At 36.6% G+C, this 10,066-nt stretch overlaps 1 long non-coding RNA gene across 1 annotated transcript; it reads left to right on the top strand.

Moving 5' to 3' along the window:
• LOC126610642 (uncharacterized) lies at positions 1-1,060 on the top strand. Its single transcript, XR_007618595.1, has 3 exons — positions 1-251; positions 416-483; positions 571-1,060. It is a non-coding gene; the product is annotated as an uncharacterized LOC126610642 (long non-coding RNA).
• Positions 1,061-10,066: the final 9,006 nt, after the last annotated feature.

The raw sequence follows: 10,066 nt of genomic DNA on the forward strand, positions 1-10,066 counted from the left end.
TGTTCGCCCACGTTGACACTCAAATGCAGTTAACGAGTTCAAATTGCAATCAAACATCTTTGAAGTATTAGCTAAACAAATTCTATTACCTGCACATCCTTTCTCAAACTCACATAGAAGACTGAGCACAGGAATAAACAGATGAAGCGAATCCTTCTCCTCTGTTCAACGATTGCTCCAGCCTCCCTTGAAAATCTTCAAGCGCATTAGAATGTAGGTCTCCAAGCATGGCCGAGTACGCAAGCCTCAAGGTAAACAAACTGGAAAATTCAGAGGAAAGCAAGATTTAAACAACAAAAATAAAAAATCGCATTAGTGGCAGCTGCGAATAAAAGTTCGAACCCATTTCTTATGTTCATATTTTGGATTTGTGCCCTGACGTTAATATTCTGGTTTTGATTTTGGGATTTTGCAGGATTTTCAAATTTTATTTATTTTCTGGTCTTTGCAGGTTTTTGTTTGGATACTACCGTTACTCTGCAGGTATTTATCTGAAGTATTTATTTTTCCTTCAAAAAACAAGTTTTTATCTTTCTAAATATATTTTTAGGTTTGTAATTTTTATGTTAGGTATAGATAAGATCTGGGAATTGGGTGACAAGGAGGGGCTTCAGGTTGGTTGAGAAGATCCTGAAAAGTTCGTTCGGACTTGAGTTTCAACCTGGGCAAACATCCCCAAGCCATCTAGTAGCAGATCCCTTTTGGTTATGAAGGCTGAATGAGTTCACGTGGAGTTGATGGAAATTTCAATTTCGGGCTTGAATCCTAACGGAATTCACCACGAATATTTAAATCCTAATTTTTCCACCACGGGGCTATCTTTCAGTTATCACCATGGGGACTACTAATCCAGTTTAACCAATTGCCAAACTTATTAATCCAATTTTGACATCGCCTTTAAAGATGCTCTAAAATGTAACTTATTTAACCATTTGCCAAACTTACATTGTAGCAAGGTTAGAATAGATTCCCTAATTTCGGAATCTTCTCTGTGATAATTATTTTTTATATAGACAAGGTTGATTAATTATAATTGGTACATTAGTCCTTTTAAGTACAATATAGATTATTATGACCCTAGATTATAACTTTATTCATTAATTAATATAAGGAATCATAATTCTACAAGACCATAGTTGATGAGCGATAATAAATGAGACTATTTCACATGTAAGTACACCCTGAAAACAATCACTTATTTTTCTAAAAAAAAATCACTTATGAGAAATGAAAATTAAGTAAATAAAACTAACTTACGGAACAATGTTTTTATTTCTCCAAATTCATGTGTGCATGTGTTGATATGTTAGATTGTGAATCTGTAACAAGTAATAATAATCAACATGACCAATAACATGATAAGATAAACATCATATATTGTCAGATAATTTGGCATATCATATACATTTTGCATCAATATTAATAATCTGAAGTAAACATTTCACAAACAATAACATGCATGGGCCACACTTGTGAGCGTAATAGATTCAATACTAAAAGTAAGTGATGTAATAGAGGGGAATATTTTTATCTCCCTCTCAAGTGAAGGTGATGCACATCTTTATTTATCGTTGTAAAAGGAGTTTAAATTTTAAGATTTATATATTTAATAGACACAAATCTCATAATTTAAATTCATCAAACAATAATAAAATGATGATAAACATTATCATTTGAGAGTGATGAGCAAAAATATACCCTAATAAAACTACCACTATCAGTCTACCACAAGATAAGATCCCATGATGATCAGAAAGCAGCCTCTTTATCCTACGGAGAAAACACTTTTGACTGAGTGTCCAATCTCCATCAATAATGATTCAACTCTCACCATTTTTAATATTAGGGTTTCTATTTGACGTTTTCACATTTCTCTTGCCAAACTGGTCGGTTCTCTCCTTTCAGTGTGTTACGATTTGTTGATCTTTTTGTGTCGAAAAATCCACACAATTAGTGCAATAAAAGCAATAAAGTTATGAGTGCGTTTGATTTTTGGATGCGTTACGTTTGGGAATTGAACTAAGAGACAAAGCATACTGATGACACACCGGGACACACAGCCAACATACGCAGACACACAGTTCACACACAAATGCTGACGGACATGCACATGTACCTCATTAAGATACAGTTGTTGTATATATATGCAGTGGTAGCTGACGAGGATGGCTACCATGTACAAGTTTTAGCTAGGAAGAAACTAAGAAAATCAAAAGAATTTAAAAATTAGGTAAAAGATAACCAGCTGAAGATATATAGCCTGGGAAATATTGACAGATGGAGGGAGCATGAAGGTTCTCGGTGCTTCGAGGAGTAGTTTAAAACTTTTCATTTGGGTGGCATGCAACGATGGATAGCACTTGATTTCTTTATGGAAACCACTAGCTTTTGTTGCGAAAGATGTTGGAGAGATAGAAATAAAACAAACCGTCAGTTCTAGGAGAGTACATTCATGTAAATTTACTATTTCCCTTAAATTATAACACTATGTGATTTATATTCTCAGTATTCAAAAATTTTATTTGTGTTAAGCTACTAAATTAAAGTCAAGTGCACGCATAGAAAAGCTAATTCCAATTTGATTTTAGGAAAAATAAATGTTGTTATCATTTTTTTTTTCTCAAGACATGAGTGCCTGTTAATGGTACCCTACCTACTTTTGAATTGTTCATGGTTGAGCTAGCTATACATGATAATCTTTACAAGAGGGAACGACAGGGGACAGGGTCCAGGGACAACAATGGATCGAGTTAAGAGAACTGTGGTTTTGAAATCTTGAATTCTCCTATTGTTGAGTTGACACACGTATGCAAAGCAATATCGAGACATGAGTGCGCACACTTTCTTGGATGTGGATAAGTCTCATACATAATTAGATTGGCTACATTGCGATTAATTACACTTTTTAATATGCTAATATATTGTTGATATTGTTGATATGTCAATATGTCTTTAATCTTACAATTATTAATATGTGAGCAAAATGGTTAGAGATGTGTCGTCGATAAACTTAACTGTACTTTTAACCGCATTGCAAACAGAAAATAGACTATAATTTGTAAGGAAATAAATTAATTTATATTTTTCATGCACGAAAGTTTAACCAACCGATAGTAGTTGAAGTAGTGCTAATTACAAAAAAATCACTCTCATGATGTTTGGTTAGTTTCACTTAAATGCCACTTATAAGTAATTATTTATTTTATATTTCCATACCTTATATAGACTTAGTTTGGTTTATATCTTTAATTTGTTGGTGGTGTCTATTTCTTGCACAGGTGTAATCAGATCTAAATGGACTTAGATTGTCTGCCATCTCCATCTCATACCCTGCCCATACTCTCTTATTTTTGTGGTCACGGTTAAGCCAAGTCAACATTTTATATTTCCATTGCTTTTTATCTTATTATTTTTGTAAAAAAATTAATATAAAATGTTGACATGAATTAATCGTGATCACTGAATATAAAAGGGCATAGAAATTGCATGAAATTGGGAAGACAAACAATCCAAGTCCTATCTAAATTGGGAAAGAAAGCTTAAGATAATTTAAATTAAAGTGAAGTGGTGAAATTTAAAATGGAATTGTGATTGTAATCTAGTGACTTTATGTTTCACGATCAGCTCATCATCATCACCATATGATAAAAAAATGCTTCTTTATTACGTCAATCGAAACAGATCGCTTGTCGACGTTATGTTTTCTTTGCGACTTTATGTCAATCAAATGAGAGATTTTTAGTGTGATTAATATCTGAGATGATACATCATGTGTCATTATATAAATAATAGGATAAATAAGTTAAAAATTTAATAATTTAAAAAATAAAATTTTCTACCACTCACATAAATACATGTGATTTACCACTCGTGTTTCGATCACAACGAAAAATTTCAAATGGCCTACTTACGAAAGAAAAAGGTTAAATGTATGGATGCATACTCTGATAGAAGGGGGACTCCCAAAGTGGAGGAATGCTTGAGAAGGTATTTCAGTGTCCGATTTAGAGAATTTTTTTTGGTCAACTGAGATTCTCATTAAAATCATAAATAAGGCAAAAGAAATTAACAATAGGACAATACAACATTACACAGCATACTCCCTCACATGTCCTGCAACACACTGAAGCATCACTAACCTAGCTACAAGGGCACTATTAGGTTCCATTTAGTACACAGACGAATGGAATGGAATGGAATAGAATGGGATGGGACGGGACGGGACGAAACGGAACGGAAGGGAACGGAACAAAGGTTCCGTGTTATGTTTGGTATGCGCAAGATAGAATGGGACGGTTGTTTTGTTCTGCATTTGGTAAGCGCAGAACGGAACAGAACCAAATGACAAAATAACTAACTTACCCCTGTTTCGTCTGTTGTTTAGTACAAAGTGTAATGTATGGGACGGGACGGGATATTTTTTATTTTTTTATTTTTTTTTTGAACTTGTTCATATTGAAACACATGTATGCTTATCTATGATATTTTATTTACACTAGCACATGACTGAAGATTTGTTATGCCATGAAATCCATCTTGCTGACATCAGGATCATGGATAATTGCTTGAAGGTTACTAAGAGGGTTGCTTCAATCACTCACATCTCTTCTCATCTGATTAAGGCCCCCATAACAATCCACTCGAATGAATCCATTACTCTTTGTCTTTGATGGCAGAGCTGCAGAAAACCAATGCAATTGTCTGCAATGATAGTTAATTAAGATTGACTCAGAATATCAAAAAACTATGCAATAACCTCACCTCCATCCTAATTATATTCCCATCAATCATAGCCAACTGCAATGGAAGCAAAATAAGTTGTACCAGTGAGGTGTCCTTGTAGCCACCACTTGCAAGGTCTCCATTCTACCATCCTCCCAACACTCCATGTATCCAATTTGCTACTGCATTCACAAAGTCAATTAGAAACTCATCATTTTCGCAGTTTTTCGTCCCAAAGTAACCGCAAATCCACACTTCAAACTAGTTGTTGGTTATTTTAATTATATTTTATTTTAAAGATTCAAAACTTATTATTATTTTATTTTATTTATTTTTAATATTTAAGAGTTGTGTTTTATTTGAAGAGTCATAATCCTTTTCTAAAAGGGTATGAGAAGTTCTGACATACCCCGACCTAAATCAAGGCATGCTGGCCGTCACGTGAGAGTGACGTAGCCATGTGCGCAGTGTGGAAGTGATAAGGATATAAAAATGTGAGTAAATAAAAACCAAGCTAACTAATTTACACTAGACGAACAAATAGGTGTGAGTGACGAGATTTAAGTGTAAACACACATAATCAGAGCATAGGTAGCCTAAGTGCAGTCCAGCATGATAGATACTAATTATACAATACCAGAATGATGGTCTTACATTAGTTACAGTTTGTCAGAATCGCCGCAATCTCCTCGCAAGCCACCAACAAGCACGCCTACCTAAAACCTGGAGGGGCGCAAAACAAAAAGTATGAATGGGCAAAAATAAAGCTTTTAAAAAAAAAACACTTCTCTTTCCAAAAGTAATAACCCCTCGCCGTAAAACCTGTATAATTTCCCAGAAAATAGAATACTTATCTATATCGAAACCATACTTGAAATAGCCACATCCATAGGTAGGTCATGCCAAATATCTCAACATAATGAATTAAGTAAACCAGGTGAAGTAAATCAATGAAAAGTACTATGTCAGTCGGATCTATCTATTGTGGCATGTACGGCTGAACCTATAGCTCGTCAAATATGACTGCACACGAGTCAGAACCAACTAAAGTGATTTGTACGACAGGACTGGGTGTAAATAAATATACTCAAGTGCTACGATCACGTGAAGACTGTGCGAATAATCGCATGTCACCTACGAGTCGGAACCACCTAATGTGGTCTGTTCGACAGGACTGTGCACCAAACTTCGATCCAAGGTGAGCGTGCGGTGCGGGAGATGAACATCACGTGAAGGACTATGCCCTGGCCACGGGCGGGAGCACTAACACCGGGGTGCAGGTTTATGAGCTCTAAATGCATCTATGTATAACCATCATAATGAAACTCATAATCATTAATACCTATACTGACCTGGAACTTACCTGTGCGTCCGCAACATCAACAATATTATACGCAACTACTAGAAGCATATGCTAAGATATAAAGTATTCGACATGGCATTTAAATTAACTTTTTTGGGAAAAAGTAAAGCATATATATATATATATATATATATATATATATATATATATATATACACTAAAAACTAAAAGCCCACTCATTGGTATGTGGCAGGGTCGTAATCCCCGAGCTTCGCTTGACTGGGCTCGTCCTCAGGAAACGTCTCAACTATATGTGAAATAACTATTTTAACGTTATTTTAAGCACATAACCAAAACTATGTAATAACATCTCATACGTTGCTCAATTGGGGTATTTGAATATACCATTGTGGCCTACTCGACACCATAAACATCCCCGTATTTTTAGAAAAATTTTCTAAGTTCCCACGCCCCCTTATGCGCTGGCCAAGGCACGACCATACATGCCTGGTACACTGACGTATTCCCTAACGGCGTTAGGGAATATTCCGTTAAATAACATCATATTCCATTTAATTTACCTAACGCCGTTAGCATATGCCGTCAAAGTTGACGGAATATTCTCCTTCTTCTTCCTTGGTTCGCCGGAGTCCGGTGCCAGTCACCGCTACACTTGCCGGAAACTGGAAAACTGGAAAACTTCAATATCTCTTCCATTTCAACACCAAAATGAAGCTCTCAACAAGGAGAATGTGATCTTACCACTTTGCAGTCCTAAATTCAACCAAAATTGGTTGGAAAAATTTCGTGAAAACCGACTAAGTCTGCAACTCGATGAACTCGAGCGTCTCGACGTCCAAAACCTTCCAAAATTCCTTAACAACTTCGTAAAGTCGTTTTAAGACTCTCTCGTACCTTATAACCCTGCAAAACACTCGTGATCAAGCTCGAGCAATAGGACACCTTGTCGAAGCTCATAGGTTCTCGAGTTCCTGAAGTCCTCACGTCAAACTAATGGTATAGTTAGACTCCTAAGCTTGCAAGGAACTCGAAGGTAACTTCCACTAGCTCGATATGCAACGGTTTAAAGAGATTTGGGCCGGTTTCAGGTGTACGGAAAGATAGAGGGTTCGAGAACGAGAGAGAGAAAACGGGAAAGGTTACGAGTGTAAGTGTGTGTGTGGTGATTCAGATTGGGCACACACCTAAAATCCCTAAGTTCTAATTGGGCTATCCAAACTTGGTCCTAACAACCCTACAATTTCGATTGGATCCCAAAACTTAGGAAATAAAATAATTGGTCCATTCTTTTAGCCTTAGTCCATTTGTACATTCACAACCCAACGCTCAAGGGTAAAATTGATATTTCCACGTTATCGAGGACAAAATATATTATAATTCGGGACGGGTTGTCACAAGTTCTTTAAATAAGAAGCCTTAGACAGAAAACATAATACGCAAAAACTTTTCTGTCTCCCTCGGTTTTTACATCTCAATTTACATTCCTACTTTACAATTCTTGGGCAATTGATCACTACTTGGTAATCTCTTATGTCGTTGGCGTGCATAACGGATCAGACATCCTGTGAGGCTTTATGTTGTATCTTGGAGTTGTAGGCACCGCCATAACCTGCACGGAGGGAGTGTTAGAGTAAATGTAGAAATATAGAGAATAATCCAAAGGATGACTTTGAGGTACGACTTGAATCGTTTCCTTAAAGTGTTATTTGCCCCTACTCGAATGAGTTTGCTAAAGGGTTCTTGGCAAATCACTTATAGGATACAACAAAGTATGGAATATTCGATTAGCAAAACCGAATTGTATTCCCTTAGAAATAACTAGAAAGAAATTGTATGAATGTGATGGAGAGAAAAGAGAGCAAGGAATGTAGAAACAAATTTATGGAAAAAAAAATTGTGTGTGAAACATTATGCCACAATAGGTATTTATAGGCATTAAATCACTTGTTCATTGAGCCCTTTCATTTTAGTTGAAGATATATAACCCTTCTTAATAATGTTGACCCAAAAGACATGTCTTCTAATTAGAATTTTCAGAAAATAAATATTGACTAATTACATCTTTTAATTCTACTCATATAATTTGAGTAAGCATCATGTCTTTTAACAAAAAATTACAACCATTAAGAAAATATACAAATATAGAATGAAATCCAACCTTGCCGCCCGTACGCTTGCTGCACACCGCAACATCCTTTACCTATCATGCACACATATGTTGCACAATGCAGCACCAAGTCACACACACACACAAACACATGCTACACAATGGAGCACCAAGTCATACATACATACATACATATATATAATAATAATTTATATATTTATTATTGAAATCTCTAACAGGGAGGCGTCTACAACTTTAGGGTAGCGACATCACGCCTCTCTTCGGTTCACATGCCATATATTATATTTCACACTAGTCCCGAATCACATCGTAATTCTCATTTCTCAAATTTTAATAGCAACCCAACTTAGACACCATCAAAAACACCAAACCCCAGAAAGAAAAAAAACTCTTCAAGATCTAAACTTTCTTGCTACTTCTTTACCAATAAAGCCAATCAAAAAATTAAAGATAAAAAAAGTAAAAGAATGGTAAGAATAAGTAGTTGCAGAAGAGCTAACGAACACATACATGGGTGAATTGAGAAAGAGAGCGGTTCTGTAGAAAAAGGAAGTGGGGGCTGATAAGAGGAGGACGGCAAGGACGAGAGAAAGAGTGAGAACTCCTGCAATGAAGACGGGCTTCACTGAAAGCGCCACCATCTCATTTCTCAGCTCTGCCGATTCAATTTGGATATCTCTTTAATGGCACTCAGAAATCTGAGCGGAGAAGAAGAAGTAGCTGGGTTTGGGTTCAGATAGGTGTGCTGGGATTGGGTTAGCCATAGTTAGGTTACTGGGTTTGTGGTGGAGGATGAGGAGGCTACAGGAGAGAGGGAAGCTACGGGAGAGAGAGGGAGGGTAGATAGTGGAATTAATGAAAAAGAAGAGGGGTCTTATTGTCCAAAAAATTTATAATTTTGTGTTCCATGGGCTGGAACAAGTCGTTCCAGGAGGAAGGTGGAATCAAAATTTAGCTAAAATCTGTTCCACGGGACATCACGTCCCATTCTTTTTAGCGCAACAAATATGGGACGAGCCCGTTCCGTCCTACTGCGTTTCGTTCCATCCCACGTACTAAGCTCTGCCTAACCTTAATTTTCATTCCTTGATGGACATGGTGGCCCGTCCCTTGACAAAACCAAAACTAGGGAGGGAGGAGGCTGTGAGCCCCATTGTTGACGGCACACCCTCTCGATTTACAAAATTTAGTGCTTATAATTGAAATTGTTTATATTATATCTGAGAAAAATTGATGAGCATTAAAGTTATTTAGCCAATAAACTGTAACAAATAAACAGATAATTCGTAATAATTTTGTTAAATTGTAAGAGGCTTAGACTGCAACAATAAACACCATGATATAACGTAGAAAATTTGATTAGTAGTAGTAGCACTCATCGAAGCCATCTCAGCAAAGCAGCAACAACGACACCTTCACGAACAACAAAACACCAGGAGCATCGAATACAATCTCTCACCTGATGAGGATATATTTGATGAGTCTTGCTCTTCTAAGCTCCTAATTTTGAGGACCTGTGAGAACAAGTGCAGAGGTTCGTGGAGTGCTTGAGCTGGACTGGAGATCTCAGCTCCACGGAGACGACCTGAAAGTTTGAAGATTTGGAGGAGGAGGAGAGAGTTCGTTATTGACTTACTGTCCAAGTTTTACGGTTTAAAAGCACTTTTGCTGACTTTTGGCTTCTGCGGTGGGACTTGCGAATTTATCATAATTTCGATAAAATCGGATCCCAAGGGAGAATATTACTTGAACTCAACACCCTCGACGACGTCGTACGGCGGAAGCTGCGCTTATGTGCACGTGAGGGATTTTTAAATTGGTTAATAAAAGGAACATTTTGTAAAATAATCTCTTTTCTTGCACTTGTTTTGGGTCTCGTCTCTCGATTAAAA

This window comes from Malus sylvestris, chromosome 17, assembly GCF_916048215.2.
Source record: "Malus sylvestris chromosome 17, drMalSylv7.2, whole genome shotgun sequence".
Taxonomy (NCBI): Eukaryota; Viridiplantae; Streptophyta; class Magnoliopsida; order Rosales; family Rosaceae; genus Malus; species Malus sylvestris.